The sequence below is a fragment of the Macaca fascicularis genome, chromosome 7 (assembly GCF_037993035.2).
Source record: "Macaca fascicularis isolate 582-1 chromosome 7, T2T-MFA8v1.1".
Classification (NCBI taxonomy): Eukaryota; Metazoa; Chordata; class Mammalia; order Primates; family Cercopithecidae; genus Macaca; species Macaca fascicularis.
This window is the reverse complement of record NC_088381.1, coordinates 75,397,955-75,418,646: the sequence shown is the minus strand read 5'-3', so window position 1 is coordinate 75,418,646 and position 20,692 is coordinate 75,397,955.

The window sequence follows — 20,692 nt, the reverse complement described above, 5'->3', positions numbered from 1 at the left end:
CTGTAAGGTCGTCCTAGGCAGGGAAGGAAAGGAATGGCATGAAGAGTTGGCTCAGTCACCCCTGAGTGTGGCCCGGAGAGCCTGTCCTCTGGCCTACAGCAGGCCTCAGAGAGTCTTTCCGTTGACTGATGCCATCAAACCAACATGTCTGGAACGGTATTATCAGGGGCTTGGGAAAATAGAATAACAAATGTGCTGGCTGCCAGGAAAGGAACAGATGATTCTGGAAATTATAGGCTCCTCCACAAACTTTAATCCCTAAAACAAACATTGCTGGGGAAAAGTCGGTTCATACCTGGAGGAGGGTAAGTGCTGTCCTTCAGTAGGGCATGGCACACCTGGGAGCAGAGAGCATTTACAGAAGCCAGATGCCATGTGCCAACCTGTGTGTTACAGGCTCATGCCCAAGGGGCTGCACCTGGCAGGAGGGAGCACTGCAAGCAGCAGTCAGGGGCCGTCTCTGACTGTGCAGATGCTTTTTGGCTGATGGAGACCTCTACGGAGGTTCTTAGGAGCCCCTCAGCGAGGCAGGGGAGCAAGCAGAGGGGCTGTGACAGGGATGAGTTATATGTGAAAAGAAAAACTGCTTTCGTGGAGGTTGATTGTGCACCAGGCATTTCATTCATTCATTCCTCAGATACTCATTGAGTGCCTACTGGGTTCAGAACCTCTTCCAGTGCTTCAGTTATAGCGAGGGAAGCAGGTAGTTCGCAGGTGAATAACCCAGTTTATGAGAGAAGTTCAGATCATCCTAAGAGCTCTGAAAGAAAATGATAAGGTAATGTGAGAGTGCCTGGGGGAGGGGGAGGGCTACTATCCCTGGGGTGGTCGGGGAAGACCTCTGGGAGAAGATGATGTTTGAGCTGAGGCTGAAGAAAGAGGCAAAAGTGTAAAGATCTGGAGGAAGGGTGTACCAGGCAGAGGGAAGGGCAAGGACATGGGCCTGGGGGCATGAGCTTATACACTTGGGGAGCAGACACTTCTTGGAGCATGACGGAGAGATGAGATGAGAGGTAGGTAATGGGCTGGATCACCGAGCACTTGCCAAGCTGGGTCCAGATGTTGAGTTTAGTTATCAGAGCTATGGGCTCTGGATTCTCAAAATTCTTTTGGAAATTTGACTGATTTACCCTTTAATAAAACTTATTTATTTATTTATTTATTTATTTATTTAGAGATGGAGTCTTGCTCTGTTGCCCAGGCTGGAGTGCAGTGGCGCGATCTCGGCTCACTGCAACCTCCAGCTCCCTGATTTAAGCAATTCCCCTGCCTAAGCCTCCTGAGTAGCTGGGATTACAGGTGCACACCATCATGCCCAGCTAATTTTTTTGTGTTTTTAGTAGAGACAGGGTTTCACCATGTTGGCCAGACTGGTCTCGAACTCCTGACCTCAGTCATTCCACCTGCCCCAGCCTCCCAAAATGCTAGGATTACAGGCATGAGCCGCCGCACCTGGCCGTTTTATTTTTATAGTTTTAAATTTAACTTAAAAGATGGGCTTTCGCTCTGTTGCCCAGACTGGCCTCAAGCAATCCTCCTGCCTCTGCCTCCAGAGGTGCTGGGATTACAGGTGTGAGCCACCGTGCCCGGCAAATTTACCCTTTTTAAAGGCTCTTCTGACTACCATGGGGAGTAGAAATACAAGGGGTTCGTGTGGGAACCCACCACAGCCCGACACAGGCACCATAGGTGACCCTCCCGATGTGAAATGTAGGGGACTGGCTTGGGAGAATCCAGTGACTTTTTTTTTTTTTTATGAAACAGAGTCTCACTTTGTCACCCAGGCTGGAGTGCAGTTTCTTTTTTTTTTTTTTTTTTTTTGAGACGGAGTCTGGCTCTGTCACCCAGGCTGGAGTGCAGTGGTGCGATCTCGGCTCACTGCAAGCTCCGCCTCCCGGGTTTACGCCATTCTCCTGTCTCAGCCTCCCGAGTAGCTGGGACTACAGGCGCCCGCCACCTCGCCCGGCTAGTTTTTTGTATTTTTTAGTAGAGACGGGGTTTCACCGTGTTAGCCAGGATGGTCTCGATCTCCTGAGCTCGTGATCCGCCCGTCTCGGCCTCCCAAAGTGCTGGGATTACAGGCTTGAGCCACCGCGCCCGGCCTTGTTTTTTTTTTTTTTTTTTTTTTTTTTTTGAGACGGAGTCTTGCTCTGTCGCCCAGGCTGGAGTGCAGTGGCCGGATCTCAGCTCACTGCAAGCTCCGCCTCCCGGGTTCACGCCATTCTCCTGCCTCAGCCTCCCGAGTAGCTGGGACTACAGGCGCCCGCCACCTCGCCCGGCTCGTTTCTTGTATTTTTTAGTAGAGACGGGGTTTCACCAGGTTAGACAGGATGGTCTCGATCTCCTGACCTTGTGATCCGCCCATCTCGGCCTCCCAAAGTGCTGGGATTACAGGCTTGAGCCACCTCGCCCAGCCTGGAGTGCAGTTTCATGATCTCAGCTCACTGCAGCCTGTACCTCAGCCTCCCTGAGTAGCTGAGATTACAGGCATGTGCCACCACACCCGGCTAATTTTTTGTATTTTTAGTAGAGACAGGATTTCATTTGCTATGTTGGCCAGGCTGGTCTGAAACTCCTGACCTCAAGTGAACCACCTGCCTTGGCCTCCCAAAGTGCTGGGATTATAGGTGTGAGTCACCACCTTGAGTGACTATAAGCACCAGCCCTTGAATGACTTACAAACCAGTAAGCAGGTGGTAGGCTCCTGCACAGGCCTGGGAAGGCTGTACAGGAGGTGAACCACACATGTGACCTGCGAAATGGGGGCCTCTGCGGGACAAGAGCTGGCAGGGCAGCCAGGCCTGGGATCCCCCAACCCCACTGCTTAGGAGGGTTCAGGTGCTTCTCTCTAAACCATAGCCCTTGGGCATCTTTAGCCAGAGACTTGGCAACAACAACAACAAAAAAAACTGCTTTGAGTTAACAGCTGAAACTCATAGCGCATTTGCGGGCTCATGCTCTTAGGCTCTGTGCTCAATGCCTTATAATGATTGCTTCATATATTGCTCACGACAACCCTTGAGGCAGGTGCTGTTATGATCCCTGTTTCACAGATTGGGAAGCTGAGACCTGGACTCACAGTCACTAAGGAAAATAAAGATCCAAGATTTGAACCTGGGACATAAGAATAGAAAGCCTACACACTTCAACCACTCTGCCTTCTGCCTCTACAAGAGTGCTGAACTGTGGCTAAATCAGACACAGATTCACTCAGCCATCATGATGTGGGTGGCTCAGCTGTGATTCACATTTGACTTTTTCTTGGACAAGAATTGTTCACCTATGTTCTCATAGTAGTACATGCTGATTTTTCTGGTTTCCTTTGTTTTTGTCTAAAACAGTATTGTTCTGTTGCCCAGGCTGGAGTACAGCAGCTCTTCATAGGTGCCATCAGATCATACTACAGCCTTGAACTCCCGGTCTCAAGGAATCCTCCCACCTCAGCTTCCTGAGTAGCTGGGACTACAAGCACATGCCACCATGCCTCCTGAAATGTTTTATTCTTTTGTAAAGACAAGGTCTCACCATGTTGTCTGGGCTGGTCTAGAACTCCCGGTGTCAAGTGATCCCTCCCTCCTCAGCCTCCCAAAGTGCTGGGCTTACAGGCATGAGCCACTGCACCTGCCCTGATTTTTTTTTTAATAATATTCATGCTACTGAAGTGCTGAACTGCCCTTCCCCTCCACAGACTTGTTGGGAGGCTGCAGTGTTGGTGATCAGCCCAGCCCTCATTTCAGATTCAGCTCTGAAATGCTCTTGAATGTCCCTAGGCAAGTTATTCAACCTCCCAGGGCCTCAGTTTCCTCCTCTATAAAATGGGGTAACAGCAGTACCCCATCATCAGTGACAGCTGTGAAGTGTGCAGCACTGTGCCAACCAGCAATGAGGGCTGCTGGGGTTGTGTTCTACCCTCCCTCCTCCTGAAGCAGGAATGCTCTTCCAGTTGGCTAGCCCACAAGGCTTTTCTGACCCTTCTCTGTTGGCTTAGTTTCATGACTGAGCCTCTGCTCTGACAGCAGCTTGGTGCTGGCAGGTGATTTTTCTCTTGGGAGAGAGCTACCAGTCCCCTTGCATGGCTGTGTACTTTCAGTGCAGCCTTTGGTGTGGCCTGGTTCCTGGGTGGCCCACGAGGTGCCCTTGTACCCATTTTGTAAGATTTCTGCTCCTTTGACCTCTTGCCCTGAGGTCAGAGGTCAGCAAACAGTCCTCTGAGGCCAGTACTTCCCAACTTGTTCACATGATGCCACACAGATTACATGGGCAACCCGCTGGGGCCCATGGACCAGGCTGACTGAGGCTGGCAGAGCCTTGCTGGCATTGGTCGCCCTGGACCCTGGTGCCTGCTTGGGGGAGGAGAGGATCTAGAGCCCATTTCAGGCACACTAGTGGGCAGTGCTCTCTAAGGGACCCTGGTGGCCTGACCGCATGGGGGACAGGTGGGAACGCTGCTTCCCTGTGACAGCCACCTCATTGGGCTTGCTAAGTTCTCTCCTCAAGAGATCCTGGCAGGGCCGATCTCCCTGATCTTGTCAGTTTTAGAGAGAAGGAATAATTTCTAAGTAGTGCTCTAGGAAGATTATTTTCCTGAGAAACGACAGGGCTCTGTCTGGTCATGGCAGTCAGTCTCCAATTCAAGCCACGTACATTATTTACGGGAAAGAGACTCCTGCAGCGCCCCACCCCTACTCGCACCCCAATATGCTGATGTCAGTTATTTTTGTGATGTCAGGTATACATTTCTTCTTATAGCCCCTATGCAAACATCAAGATGAATAGGCAATACATGACTTGAAGGTCAAAACTACATGGAAAAATACACGTAAGACAATCTTGCTTCTACCTCCATTCCTTCTGTGTAGTCCCTCTCCATACCCAAGTACTAATTTTTATTGGATCAGATTGATCCCTCTGTTGTCTCTTTTTGCCAAAAGAAAAAAATATATAGACACATACATATACAAGCATATAGAGTTATCTATATTTTTATACTCCTTATTTTATTTTATTTTATTTTATTTTATTTTATTTTATTTTATTTTATTTTATTTTTGAGATGGAGTCTCACTCTGTCACCCGGCCTGGAGTGCAGTGATGTGATCTCGGCTCACTGCAACCTTCACCTCCTGGGTTCAAGCTGTCCTTCTGCCTCAGCCTCCTGAGTAGCTAGGATTACAAACGTGCACCACCAAGCTCAGCTAATTTTTGTATTTTTAGTAGAGACAGGGTTTCACCATGTTGGCCAGACTGGTCTCGAACTCCTGACCTCAGGCCATTCACCTGCTTCAGCCTCCCAAAGTGCTGGGATTACAGGCGTGAGCCACTGTGCCCAGCCTATACTCCCCCATTATTTTATTTTATTATTATTATTATTTTTTTGAGACGGAGTCTCGCTCTATCACCCAGGCTGGAGTGCAGTGGCACAATCTCGGCTCACTGCAACCTTTGCCTCCCGGGTTCAAGCAATTCTCTTGCTTCAGCCTCCCAAATAGCCGGGACTACAGGTGCGTGCGACCACACCCAACTAATTTTTTGTATTTTCAGTAAAGACAGGGTTTCATGGTGTTAGCCACGATGGTCTTGATCTCCTGACCTCGTGATCCCCCCCACCTTGGCCTCCCAAAGTGCTGGGATTACAGGCATGAGCCACCATGGCCGGCCTGTTCTCCCCTTTTTAATCAAAAGGCAGCATATTACAATTTTTTTTCACTTAGTACGTGTACATTGGAGAAATGTACCTAGTAAATATAGACAAAACTGCAAACCCAGTAAAATTTAAAGTAACAAGATCTGTTTAATGAGAAGGATAATGTTTGCCTGAAACCACATTGCTACTTTTATCGATATAGGACTGACCACTCAGAGCGATATGGGACTGACCACTCAGAGCAGATCTGCTTTTGAGCTTGACATGTATTTGCATGCTACCATGCACTGGGGAATGACTCAATTCTCCCCAACTTTTCTCTACTTGAATTACTGCAATATTTTTGTTTGCACAGTGGGCTGTTACATCATTTGGCCTTCACTTGGCTTCAACGCATCATTTATGCATTAAATCCGCCTCTATTCTTTTCTTGTTAGCCAGCAGCAATTAAAAAGGACTGCTCGATGCCAACAAAATCATAAACACAAATGCAAACTTGAGCAGTGAAATCCTGTGTCAACAATAAATTGTAAGGTGGTCAAGCCAATGGTGATGCTAATGAAAATAATCGTAATGGCCAACTTGCTATGTGCTGGCACCATGCTAAATGTTTTACATGCAAGGTTTTATTTAATTCTCCCAGCAGCTCTGTAATGAAGTAAGCACTACCCATTTCACAGAAAAGAACATTTAGTCTTAGCGGGATTAAATAACTTGCTCAAGGTCACATGTAGAGGAAGTGGTAGAGGCAGCATTTGAACCCATGTCTGTCTGACCCCAGGGACCAGTAAGGGTTTGTGATGGGAGCATGGACCTTACTAAGCTTTTTGCCATCAGTTCCTGGCCATAATTGCTCTCCTTGGCCAGGTCTGCTGGGCTGGGCAAGGAAGGTATGTGGAGCCTGGGGCAGAGAATGGAAAGAGAGTGTGGTGGTCACAGTCCCTGCTGAGACCTGGACTCCCAAGGACCCCTCTCCCGGAAGTCCTGGGAGAAATTTTACCAAACCTGGCCTTGTGACCCCGATTCCTCTCACCCAATATCAAAGTGAATAAATACACACACACCAAAGATACCATTTGGAAGATAATGATCTATGTCCATGACTGTAACAATGCCACTCTGTCAGGTCTTGATGAAGGACTAAGAGTTCCATATGTTCCTGCGGTGTCCCTGGCTGACCACCCTAGGCTGGAGCTGGGCAGTGTTCAAGATGAAAGCACAGGGCCAGGCATGGTGGCTTCTGCCTGTAATCCCTGTGCTTTGGAAGGCTGAAGCAGGAGGATCACTTGAGGTCAGGAGTTCAAAACCAGCCCAGGCAACAAAGCATGACAACTCCTCTATAAAAAATTGTTTTAAAAAGATGAAAGCACATGCTGGGCGTGGTGGCTCACACCTGTAATCCTAGCACTTCGGGAGGCTGAGGCAGGCGGATCACCTGAGGTCAGGAGTTCGAGACCAGCCTGGCCAACATGGCAAAACCCCATCTCTACTAAATACAAAAATTAGCCTGGCGTGATGGCGTGTGCCTGTGATCCCAGCTACTCGGGAGGCTGAGGCAGGGGAATCACTTGAACCTAGGAGGCAAAGGTTGCAGTGAGCTGAGATTGAGCCACTGCACTCCAGTCTGGGCAACAAAGTGAGACTCCATCTCAAAAAAAAAAAAAAAAAAGAAAGAAAAGAAAAGATGAAAGCGCAGACTTGTGGCCAGTATCTCTCTCTGGCCTTTCATCCTCCTCCCATCCTGCCCTGTCTTACTTCATCTCCCACTTCCTCTCCTGTCACTGCCATTTGTTCTTTCCCTGTCCTGGGCCTGTCTTTAATCCCTGTTGGAGCTGGAATCTGTGGCTCCGACTTTGTTTAATGAGAAGGGTGAGATAGGGTGGCCAGGCAGGCCTGGAGTCAGAGGCTCAGCCCAAGCTTAGTTACCAAGTCACAGAGCAGGTCTGAGCTTCCCACACTGCTGGGGCAACACATGTGCTAAGTGTACCAGTCCCAAAACAATGACCGGAGTGTCCTGTGGGGACCTGGCTGCCACTCTCCTTAACGACAGCTCCAGGGTGGGAGTTTGGCCCTCAAGGATCAGGGCAGCTGAGGCCAACCAGGCTCTTGGGGACTGACTCACACTAAGGCATTTACATAACAAATGCCCAAACCCTCTCCAATGCCCAGGTACTTCCAGGCCTGCCAAAGCCCCTGTCTTGGTAAGGGTCCCCAGAGAAGGTACGCACACACCCAAGCCAGCAGCCAAGGGTGGCACCATTGCATCTCTGCACCCACTTCCTCAGATCCAGGCCCAAGAACACAAACACCCTTCCCCCTCCCCAGGACCAGACAGCCCAGCACTTTCCGATAAGCCTCTTGCCCCACATAGTGATTTGGTTTCAGTTTTCCTAGATCAATACAATTGATTGTGAAAACCCAGTTCCCCTGTCCCTTTGGCTCCAGGTGCCGGGAACTGTTAGAACTCCAGCTGTGTGCTCCAGTCATGCGGCTCCCAGGATAGCCTTCACTTGGCTCCCCATGATTGGATTTGGGTATTCGCAATCTTTTTATCTGGGTTTCAGCTTCTACTAGAATTCAACCCTTCCCTATTAAAAAATATATATATATAGTTTCTTACATTATGAAAGACATTTCTGTCTTTCTTTTTTGGAGTTTCACTCTGTTGCCCAGGCTGGAGTGCAGTGGCGCAATCTCAGCTGACTGCATCCTCCACCTCCCAGGTTTAAGCAATCCTCCTGCCTCAACCTTCCGAGTAACTGGGATTACAGGTGCCTGCCACGAAGCCTGGATAATTTGTTTTTTGTTTTGTTTTGTTTTTTTCGAGATGGAGTCTCACTCTGTCATCCAGGCTGGAGCGCAGTGGCATGATAGCCCACTGCAGCTCTGTCTCCTGGGTTCAAGCAATTCTTCTGCCTCAGCCTCCCGAATAGCTGGGATTACAGGCAAGTGCCACCACGCCCAGCTAATTTTTGTATTTTTAGTAGAGTCGGGGTTTCACCATGGTGGCCAGGCTAGTCTCAAACTCCTGACCTAGTGATCTGCCTGCCTCAGCCTCCCAGAATGCTGGGATTACAGGCATGAGCCACTGCGCCCAGGCAAAATCTAGCTCCTTGTGTTATGAAAGACATTTCTATGTAAGCTCCATCGGCCTTCCTTATACATTCACACGGTCCACCACCTGGCACATCCAGCTCAGCCACACTGGCCTTCCTGCTGTTTCCCCCTCCCTCACACCACACTGCTGCAACAGCACCTTTGCACTGGCCATCCCTCTGCCTGGACCTCTCTTCCATGACACCTGCTTCTCCTAGCTCCCTCATCTCTTTTGGGACTTTTCTCGACTGTCACTTTTGCTGACTGCAGGATGCTGAAATGCAAACATAGCACTCCCCGTCCCCCATCCTTGTGTCATTTCTCTCCATAGCACTTTTTGCCATGGGACATCCTCAGTACTCTCACTTATTTATTGCCTTTCTTCCCCCATGGGAACGTCAGGCCTATGTGGTGGGCAGGGATTTCTGTGTTTTTCTCACTGCTATATCTCCGATGGCTAGACAGTGCCTGGCACCTAGTAGGTGCTCCATCAACAGTTGTGGAATGAATGGTTTCACTTTGGAAAACTTGAATTTACATAACACAAAGAAGAAACACACAATATCTATAACCTCCATCCTTTCCAACTGAGCTCCCCGTCTCTGGAGACATTCAAGTGGAAACTGGCCAGCCATTTGGTGAGGGGCTGTGGAAAGGATATGTGTACTGGGCAGAGGTGGGATTATGGGACCTCTAATTTTCCTGTTTTCCTGGGCTCCTGAGAAATACTTTTTGTCTTCCCCTGCAGTCATTGTCTGGGAGTTTTGGAACCGCTGACTGACTCTTCAAGCACCAGGCTTTTCCCTTGGTCCTCAGCACTGGATGGGGAGCCCTACATCCCAGAAGGCTTGGGAAACAGCATGGAGCAGAATCACCTATCACAGCCAAATAAGACTCTCCAGGAGGAAATACAGCAGAGATCTGCTTAGGGCTTAGCAAACAGTGACAAAGGTGAGGTGAAGCCAGTTGGGACACACACCAGCCCAGGATGATGTGAGGAATGTCAGGCAATTCCTATATCCTCAGATGTGTCCCCATCCACCTGGCACATGTCTGGAACTTCGCCATTACAGAGACTTCAGTGTCTGCCTTTTTTTTTTTTTGAGACGGAATCTCGCTCTGTCGCCCAGGCTGGAGTGCAGTGGCCGGATCTCAACTCACTGCATCCCGGGTCCACGCCATTCTCCTGCCTCAGCCTCCGGAGTAGCTGGGACTACAGGCGCCCGCCACCTCGCCTGGCTAGTTTTTTGTATTTTTTTTTTTAGTAGAGACAGGGTTTCATCGTGTTAGCCAGGATAGTCTCGATCTCCTGACCTCGTGATCCGCCCATCTTGGCCTCCCAAAGTGCTGGGATTACAGGCCTGAGCCACCGCGCCTGGCCTGCTTTTTTTTTTTAATTTTAATTTTTAATTAATTAATTGTTTCTTTATTTTAAAAAATAGAGATGGGGTCTTGATAAGTTGCTCAGGCTGGTCTCAAATTCCTGGGCTCAAGCAATTTGCCCACCTCAGCCTCCCAAAGTGCTGGGATTACAGGCGTGAGCCACCACACCCAACCCAGTGTCTGCTTTTAAGATGCACTGTTTGGAAAGTCAGTTGATTCAACATTACAGCCACATAAACCAGGTCTGAATTTGCATGTCACCCCTGACTGGGTCAGGAGTGGGTGTGAGTTTGGTAATGGGGGCATTTAGAAGCAGGGGCACTGCCAGGAAAGGAGGCAGCCTGAGACCGCTGTTCTATGTGATAGGAGTCCTCAGGATCAAAGGCCTCAAGATAACAGATGTGACCTCACGGATAAACCCCAGAACAGACACTGGGGCCAGGTATCTGGGACAGGAAGTGGCTATGAGAAGCAGAACCAATGTAAAACCCCTCAACAGCCACAGCATTTCCAAGGGCTCAGTCTTCATAGAAATGGGTTACTAGGACATATCACCTATGTCCTATGAAGGGGAACTCCCTCAGGGTCCACGTGGACAGGACATTTGGGGGTTTACATTTATGGCAAACACAGCACAGAAGCCACCACTGCTGCCTCCTACCCCATGGCAGACACTAACATTGCCAATCTACTCACCATACAGCTGCGGAGCCCTTCTCCCCACAGTGATCCAAACAGTCACTGCAAATCTATCAGAATTAGCATGAGGCCGGGTGCCATGGCTCATGCCTGTAATCCCAGCACTTTGGGAGGCTGAGGCAGGCAGATCACTTGAGGTCAGGAGTTCGAGACCAGCCTGGTCAACATGGTGAAACCTCATCTCTACTGAAAATACAAAAAATAGCTGGGCATGGCGGCACAGGCCTGTGATCTCAGCTACTCGGGAGGCTGAGGCAGGAGAATTCCTTGAACCCAGGAGTCAGAGGTAGCAGTGAGCTGAGATTGCACCACTGCACTCCCCTCCCACCTGGGCGACAGAGTGAGACTCCATCTCAAAAAAAAAAACAACAAAAAGAATTAGCACAAGAGGTGAAATGGTGTGGTGTCATGCACCTGTAGTCACAGCTACTCAGGAGGCTGAGGCGGGAGGATGGCTTGAGCCCAGGAGTCAGGGGTTCTGGGCTATAATGCACTATGCTGGTCCACACTAACTTCAGCATCAATATGGTGACCTCCCAGGAATGGGGACCACTAGGTTTTCTAAGGAGGGGTAAACTGGCTCAGGTAGGAAACAGAGTAGGTCAAAACTCTTGTACTGATCAATAGTAGGATGGTGCTGTGAATAGCCACTGTACTCCAGCCTGTGCAACATAGCCAGATCCTCTTTTTTTTTTTTTTTTTGAGACAGAGTCTCGCTTTGTCACCTAGGCTGGAGTACAGTGGCATGATCTTGGCTCACTGCAACCTCCGCCTCCTGGGTTCTAGCAATTCTCCTGTCTCAATCTCTCAAGTAGCTGGGACTACAGGCCCCTGCCACCACACCTGGCTAATTTTTGTATTTTTAGTGGAGACACAGTTTCACCATGTTGGTCAGACTGGTCTCAAAACTCCTGACCTCAGGTAACCCACCCGCTTCGGCCTCCCCAAGTGCTGGAATTACAGGCATGAGCCACCGGGCCTGGCCGCCAGATCTTATCTCTTAAAAAGAAAAAGGAAAGAAATGTGTTTTTATCGTCCCTCCCCTTCAGGAATCACAGGGTTAGGATTCCACAGAAGAGAAGAGCAACTGGGACTCAGGGAGGGAGTGAGACCAGGCCCAGGTCACACAGGGCATCGGCGGGGAAGGCAGGTCTGGAGCTCTGAACTTCCCACAGGCCCAGGTGCTGTCGCCTGTGACTGGACAGTTGGGCCAGGAGTCAGAGCACATGTGTCCATTCCCATGCCCACACGCCCAGTGGAATAAGCCATTCCAGCCCCACATGTCAGCAAGTACAGAGTGTGAAGACCCAGGGCGCTTGGGGTGACCTTCTACAGTTTGGACTTTCTGGACTCCAGGAGTCACCTGGGTGCATTGGGAAGATGTTGGGGAGGCCTAGAGCCCAAGATCTGGCAGCTAACCCGACATGTCCATATGAGCCTTTGCCCCTAGCCTGTGTCCAGGGCAAACTCCCCAGTGCCCTCTGAGAGGGGCAACCGGGCCTGGCCCAGCAGGACAAACCTTGCCTTCAGCTGGTCCCCAGTCTGGACAGGCCATCTCCACTCTCTTGGCTTCAGATGCTTGATCCATCCATGAGGAAGTTGGCCTGTGGCTTAACTTTGCAGGGCCTCCATTTCTTCATCCATTAAATGGGGATACTGATAACTCCCCTGCTGAGGTATCACAGGAATGGGATGAACTAATTCATAAAATGTTTGGCATGGCATCCTGCACACAGCAGGTACTCAGGGAGGACAACTGGGATTCTGACTTGGCCTAGGGACTTTCCCAGCTCTAAGAGCTCAGCCTGTGACCCACACCTTCCCATGGTAACCGTCTGCCCCATACCAGCTCTGTCGTCACTGGAACTGAAATATCTTGGCTGAGCTTGGAAGGTGAGAAACTTGATTTCTGCTGATTTTGGAGAAGGACAAGGAAGATGAGAGTGCTCTCTTTTTCCAAGAAGCAGCTCAGAAATTTCCAAACAGTTGCCCACGGTGCCTATGTTCTCTGTGGTCTCTCTCTCTCCCTCTCTCTGTCTGTGTGTGTGTGTGTGTGTGTGTGTGTGAGACAGAGGCTCCTCCCATTCATGGAGGGGATTCCCAGTGTAGTTGGGGACCCAGGGTGGGTAGATCAGTGAATCTCCTGCTTGGAAATGTGTACCCGTGCCCAATTCTGGCTTCCCAAGGGTCATTCCATGAGTCCTCAGCCCCACTGTGTGCCCCCCCACTCCCCATCACACAGGTGATGTGGGGAAACGGACAGAGGAGCACTGGATGGGAGGAGGAAGAGTTGAGTTTGCTTGGTCTACAGTGGTTTTGGTTTTTGTTTGTTTTTTTGAGACGCAGTCTTGCTCTGTCGCCCAGGCTGGAGTGCAATGGCACCATCTCAGCTCACTGCAAGCTCCACCTCCTGGGTTCAAGCAATTCTCATGCCTCAGCCTCCCAAGTAGCTGGGATTACAGGCGTGCGCCACCACACCCGGCTAATTTTTGTATTTTTAGTAGAGATAGGGTTTCACCATGTTGGCCAGGCTGGTCTTGAACTCCTGACCTCAGGTGATCTGCCCACCTTGGCCTGCCAAAGTGCTGGGATTACAGGCGTGAGCCACCGTGCCCAGCCTGTTTTTGTTTTTTTTTTTTTGAGACAGAGTCTTACTCTGTCACCCAGGCTGGAGTGTGATGGCATGATCATGGTTCACTGTAGCCTCGACCTCTCGGCTCAGGTGATCCTCCCACCTCAGCCTCCAAGTAGCAGGGAATACAGGTGCATGGAGCCATGCCTGGCTAATTTTTTATTTTTGGTAGAGACATGGTTTTGCCACATTGCCCAGGCTGGTCTTGAATTTCTGGGTTCAAGTGATCTGCCCACCTCGGCCTCCCAAAGTGCTGGGATTACCAGTTTGAGCCACCACACTTGGCTGGTCTACAGTGTTTTAAAACAAAAACAGCCCATCATTGAGAATTAAAAGAAAAAAAGCAGCTGGCTATAAAATAATATATATAAATAAAGTTTATATACATATACTGAAAAAAAGACTGGAGGGAAATACACCAGCCAACTAAAGTGATTGTTCCTGGGGGTGACAGACTTGAGGCTAGATTCTTATTTTCCTTTTTTTTTTTTTTTTTTTTTTGAGACAGAGTCTTGCTCTGTTGCCAGGCTGGAGTGCAGTGGTGCAATCTTGGCTCACTGCAACCTCCGCCTCCTGGATTCAAGCGATTCTTCTGCATCAGCTTCCCAAGTAGCTGGAACTACAGGCGCACGCCACCACGCCTAGCTGATTTTTGTATTTTTAGTAGAGATGGGGTTTCACCATATTGGACAGGATGATCTCGATCTCTTGACCTCATGATCTGCCCCCCTCGGCCTCCCAAAATGCTGGGAATACAAGCATGAGCCACCATGCCCGGTCACTTTTCAAACTTTTTGAAAGTGAATGCAACTTGCTTTTACCATCAGATGCAACAATAGCAAACATCATTTTTATCCAGGGGAAATGAAACCTGTGGTTTGGGCTCCAGTGGTGAGCGGGGCCGACTTTTCTCACTTCCCCTGCCATGGGTGGTGACCCACAGACTGGGGTGGGGCCAGGTTCACCTCTCCTATTCCCCAGTCTTAAAGGTGGCAAAGGCCCTTGGAGCCACCTTGCTGGCCCGCTAAGGAGCTGTGGCGAGGAACACACCCCATCAGGGCTGACTCCTTGCTGGGAACTGGGTGAGGCAGATGGACGTGGTGCTGAGCGACAGTGAGGTTCCCCCCACATCCTTTTGCCTGCCCTGCTGCGTCTGCTGCTGAGTCAGGATCCATCTGGGGAGCCACCGTGGGATGTACTATGATGCGCTGGGCTGCCTCCGAGGGCCAGGCAGGCTTTGAAGAGAGGCAAGAAGCTCAGAGAAAAATCAAAGGCACTCTGTTTCTATCTGCATCCACTGCTCGGTCCCAGGGGTCATTCTTTGCCAGTCTCAGACCTTGCCACAGTGCTCTGGCCAAAGCACCCCTTAGGCACTCCTTGGGGACTCCAACATGTGCTTATGCCAGGCGCTGACCTGGGCACATCCCCATGCTCCCTGGCACAGCCCTACAAGGTGGACGTGGCAAGAGTAAGGACTGGTGCCTGACCTGCATCTATCTCAGCCCTTCCCTACTCACTGCCTCCACTTATGGAGGCTGGAGTTTTTCAGTGGGGTATGGACATTTTGGCATTTGGATGGGACATTTTTTTTTTTCTAGGGCTGGACAATTCTTCATGTAAGACTGTTCCATTTGTTGCAGCTAAATCATTGTGACAACCCAAAATGACTCCACACATTTCCAAACATCCCTTATAGTTCGCCCCAGGTTGAAACCCACTGAGCAAATGTTGGATCTGTGCAACCGGCAGGCTGGTTGCAAGGCTTCCCTTTGGCAGTGACATTGAGGGGAAGTCTTCAGGTAAACAGGTTTTTCTAAGAAAAAAGACAAAGATGATGAATCCTCTCTCTGACCTCCTGAACCAAAACCAGCAACCACACATGGCTGAGCTTTTCGAGATGAATGAACAAAGCTGCTCTTTTGCAGGAGGTTGGAGCTTTGCAGTTACCTGCAGCCAAATGCATTCCTAACTGAAATTCACACCCAGACATTCTATGATTCTGCCCTGACTCATTCCTCTCTTTCCCTTCTTCCTTCCTTCCTTACTTCCTTTTTTTTTTTTTTTTTTTTTGAGACGGAGTCTTGCTCTGTAGCCCGGGCTGGAGTGCAGTGGCCGGATCTCAGCTCACTGCAAGCTCCGCCTCCCGGGTTTAGGCCATTCTCCTGCCTCAGCCTCCGGAGTAGCTGGGACTACAGGCGCCCGCCACCTCGCCCGGCTAGTTTTTTGTATTTTTAGTAGAGACGGGGTTTCACGGTGTTAGCCAGGATGGTCTCGATCTCCTGACCTCGTGATCCGCCCGTCTCGGCCTCCCAAAGTGCTGGGATTACAGGCTTGAGCCACCGCGCCCGGCCCCTTCCTTCCTTCCTTCCTTCCTCCCTCCCTCCCTCCCTCCCTCCCTTTCCTTCCTTCCTTCCTTCCTTCCTTCCTTCCTTCCTTCCTTCCTTCCTTCCTTCCTTCCGCCCGCCCGCCCTCCCTCCCTCTCTCTCTCTCTCTCTCTCTTTCTTTGAGACAGAGTCTCACTCTGTCACTCAGCTCTGTAATCCCAGCACTTTGGAAGTCCTAGTTGGGCAGATCACCTGAGGTCAGGAGTTTGACACCAGCCTGGGCAACATGGTGAAATCCCATCTCTACCAAAAATACAAAAATTAGCTGGGCATGGTGGCGCATGCCTGTAATCCCAGCTACTTGGGAGGCTGAGGTAGGAGAATCGCTTGAACTCCCAGAGGCAGAGGTTGCAGTGAGCCGAGATCACAGTACTGCACTCCAGCCTGGGCAACAGAGCAAGAGTCTGTCTTAAAAAAATAAATAAAAATAAAAATGGCCACAGAAATATTTCCAGTCCCATGTGTTCTTCTAGAACTTTACCACTCTCCCATAGGGGATAGAGTCTTTTTCCCCTCTCCCTGCAGTTGGGCAGGCTTTTGTGGCTGCCTTGATGAGTAAAATATGGCCAGAAGTGATGCTGTTTGGCCTCCAAGTCATCGAAGGTGGTGACGTCTCTCTCTGTCTCTCAGGATGTTTGACCTCTGAAGTCATCTGCCATGTCGTGAGGAAGTCTAGGCCACATAACAGGAGCCATGTGCAAAAGTTCCAGCCAATGCCCAGCTGAGACGTCGGCTGCTCAATCACCAGCATCGGTAGTCAGTGAAGTGAGCAAGCAAACTTCACGATTCCAGCTCCAGCCTTCCAGCTGGGGCCCCACTGGGCTCTGTCCAAATTCTTGGCTCACAGAATCTGTGAGCCTCATAAACAGCTCTTTTACTCCTTTGAATAGGAGGCTACTAAGAGTTTGGACTTTGAGTCAGGAGCTGTGGGATGTTTTCAAGCAGTGTGACTGCGGCGCTGGCCTCTCTGAGCTCCTGAGCAGAGCGGAGACCCAGAAGAGAGGGAGGCCAGTGAGGAGGCCACACTACACCAGTCCAGGCCCCAGTAAGGAGGGGCCTTAGGGCAGAGAGGAAAGGAAGGTGGGGGGTGGGAGGCACAAGAGAACGCACAGAGGCCAGGCAAGGTGGCTCACACCTATAATCCCAGCACTTTGGGAGGCCAAGGTGGACGGATCACTTGAGGTCAGGAGTTCGAGACCAGCCTGGACAACACAGCGAAACTCTGTCTCTACTAAAAATAGAAAAATTGGCCGGGCATGGTGGCTCACACTTGTAATCCCAGCACTTTGGGAGGCCAAGGTGGGTGTATCATCTGAGGTCAGGAGTTTGAGACCAGCCTGGCCAACATGGTGAAACCCCATCTCTACTAAAAATACAAAAATTAAGGCTGGCGTGGTGGCTCACACCTGTAATCCCAGCACTTTGGGAGGCCATGGCGGGCAGATCACGAGGTCAGGAGATTGAGACCATCCTGGCTAACATGGTGAAACCCCATCTCTACTAAAAATACAAAAAAGTTAGCCGGGCGTGGTGGCGGGCCCCTGTAGTCCCAGATACTGGGGAGGCTGAGGCAGGAGAATGGCGTGATCCCCCGGGGGCGGAGCTTGCAGTGAGCCAAGATTGCACCACTGCACTCCAGCCTGGGTGACGGAGTGAGAGTCTGTCTCAAAAAAAACAAAAAACAAAACAAAAATTAGCCAGGCAGCTGTAATCCCAGCTACTTGTCCTGTAATCCTAGCTGTTTGGAAGGCTGAGGCAGAAGAATCGCTTGAACCTGCAAGGCTTGCAGTGAGGTTGCAGTGAGCCGAGATTGCGCCACTGCATCACTGCATTCCAGCCTGGGCAACAGAGTGAGACTCTGTCTCAAAAAAAAAAAAAAAAAAAAAGCTGGGCGCGGTGGCTCATGCCTGTAATCCCAGCACTTTGGGAGGCAAAGGCAGGCGAATCATCTGAGGTCGGGAGTTCGAGACCAGCCTGACCAACATGGAGAAACCCCATCTCTACTAAAATACAAAAATTAGCCAGGCGTGGTGGCACATGCCTGTAGTCACAGCTACTCGGGAGGCTGAGGCAGGAGAATCACTTGAACCGGGGAGGTGGAGGTTGCGGTGAGCCAAGATCGTACCACTGCACTCCAGCCTAGGCAACAAGGGTAAAACTCCGTCTCAAAAAAAAAAAAAAAAAAAAAAGAAAAGAAATAAAAGAGAAAGAGCACAGAATGGCCCAAATATCCAGTTATCATCTCACCTTGGTTACCAACTTGGCAAGTCCTTTTCCTTTTTGGAGCTTAACTTTTTTACCTTTAAATAAGACTTTTTTTTTTTCTTTCTGCATCAGTTCTCCCTAGTGCTCAAGGCTCAGCCAGTGTCTCACTTCCCAGGGGTCAGCCCTTTTGGAAGAAGGAGTTCCCTCTCCTCCCAAAGACTCTGATCTTGCTCCCAGCTCTCTAACAGAGCCTCTGCAAACTTTTCCTGCTCGGTATATCTTTTTTTTTTTTTTTTTTTTTGAGACGGAGTCTCACTCTGTCACCCAGGCTGGAGTGCAATGGCAGGATCCCAGCTCACTGCAACCTCTGCCTCCCGGGTTCAAATGAGTCTCCTGCCTCAGCCTCCCGAGTGGCTGGGATTACAGGTGCACGCCGCCATGCTTGGCTAACTTTTTTTTCTTTTTTCTTTTTTTTTGAGATGAAGTCTCGCTCTGTCACCCAGGCTGGAGTGCCCGGCTAATTTTTGTACTTTTAGTAGAGATAGGTTTTCACCATGTTGGCCAGGCTGATCTCGAACTCCTGACTTCAGGTGATCCTCCCACCTTGGCCTCCCACAGTGTTGGGATTACAGAGATGAGCCACCACCTGGCTCCCTCTATGTTGTTTTAAGCCACTAAGTTTATGGTGGATGCAGGTGGAAACAGAGTGCCTCTGATTTTCCTCTGAGCTTCTTGCCTCTCTTCAAAGCCTGCCTGGCCCTCGGTGGCTGCCCAGTGCATCATAGTACATCCCACAGTGGCTCCCCAGATAGATCCTGACTCAGCAGCAGACACGGCAGGGCAGGTGAAAGGATGTGGGGGAAACCTCACTGTTGCTGTTCACCACGTCCATCCGCCTGCCCCAGTTCTCAGCAAGGAGTCAGCCCTGATGGGTGTCTTCCTCAGCCACAACTCCTCAGTGGGCCAGCAAGGTGGCTTGAAGGGCCTCTGCCACCTTCAAGACTGGGGAACAGGGGAGGTGAACCTGGCCCCGCCCGGTCCTGCTTGGTGTATCTTACTGATAATTCACTTTTATGTTGTTTCTTTTATTTGTCAGGCCATTTTCCATTGTATGAGTGTATTATACTTTGTGTATCTCCTTGATGACGTTTCCAATTCCTTCCTCTTGGGTTACTCATAGAGCTTCTGTAGAGTCTCTGCCTGGAAGAGGAATGCTCACAGATGTGCTCACCTTCACCCTGACCTTGACCTGACCTTCGAGCTGCCATTTTGTGTCCCTTCCAAGTGACTTTACCAATCTTCTCCAGAGCTGGTGGGTTTTTGTTTGTTTGTTTGGGATGAAGTCTCACTCTTTTGCCCAGCCTGGAGTGCCATAATGCGATTTCAGCTCACTGCAACCTCTGCCTCTCTGGTTCAAGCGATTCTCCTGCCTCAGCCTCCCGAGTAGCTGGGACTACAGGCATGTGCCACCACGCCCGGCTAGTTTTTTGTATTTTTAATAGAGACAGGGTTTCACCGTGTTAGCCAGGATGGTCTCAATCTCCTGACCTCGTGATCCGCCCACCTCGGCTTCCCAAAGTGCTGGGATTACAGGCATGAGCCACTGCGCCCAGTCCAGAGCTGGTGTTTTTAAGAAGTCTCATTTGGGTCTACATTTAAAAATATCAGCTTTATTTTTTCTTCCATTTTAAATTGTCTGATGGGTGAGACATAATATTTCCTTGTTGTTTTAATTTACCTTTCTCAGCCGGGCACAGCGGCTCATACCTGTAATCCCAGCACTTTGGGAGACTGAGGTGGGTGGATCACTTGAGGTCAGGAGTTTGAGACCAGCCTGGCCAACATGGCGAAACCTCATCTCTACTAAAAATACAAAAATTAGTCAGGTGTGTTGGTGCACACCTGTAATCCCAGCTACTCGGGAGGCTGAGGCAGGAGAATTGCTTGAACCCAGGAGGTGGAGGTTGCAGTGAGCTGAGATTGCACTACTTCACTCCAGCCTGGGCAACAGGGAGAGACCGTCTCAAAAAAAAATTTACACTTCTCTGATACCATTGAGACAGAGCCTTTTTTGTTTGTTTGTTTTTGAGACAGGATCTCACTCTGTTGCCCAGGCTGGAATGCAGTGGCATGATCATAGGTCACTGCAGCCTCCATCAAGCCATCCTCCTGCTTTAGCCTCCAGAGTAGCTGGGACTACAGGCATGCACCATCATGCCTGGCTAATTATTTGTTTTCTGTAGAGACAAGGTCTCACTTTGCTGCCCAGGCTGTTCTCCAACTCCTGGACTCAAGTGATCCTGCCACCTTGGCCTCCCAAATTGCTGGGATTATTGACATGAACCACCATGCCCAGCCCAGAGTCTCTTTTTCATATGATTATTGGCCATGTAGGCTTTTTTTTCTTGTAAGGTGTTTGTTCATAACCTGTGCCGAATTTTCTGTTGGGTTGGTTGTCTCACTTCTTGATTTGCAGAAGTCCTTTACATATTCTGGATACGAATCTGCTGATTATATTGCAGCTATTTCCTCCATATTGTGAAATATCTTTTATTTATTTATTTATTTTTGAGACAGGGTTTTGCTCTGTCACTCAGGCTGGAGTGCAGTGGCCCAGTCTCAGCTCACTGCAACCTCTGCCTCCCAGGT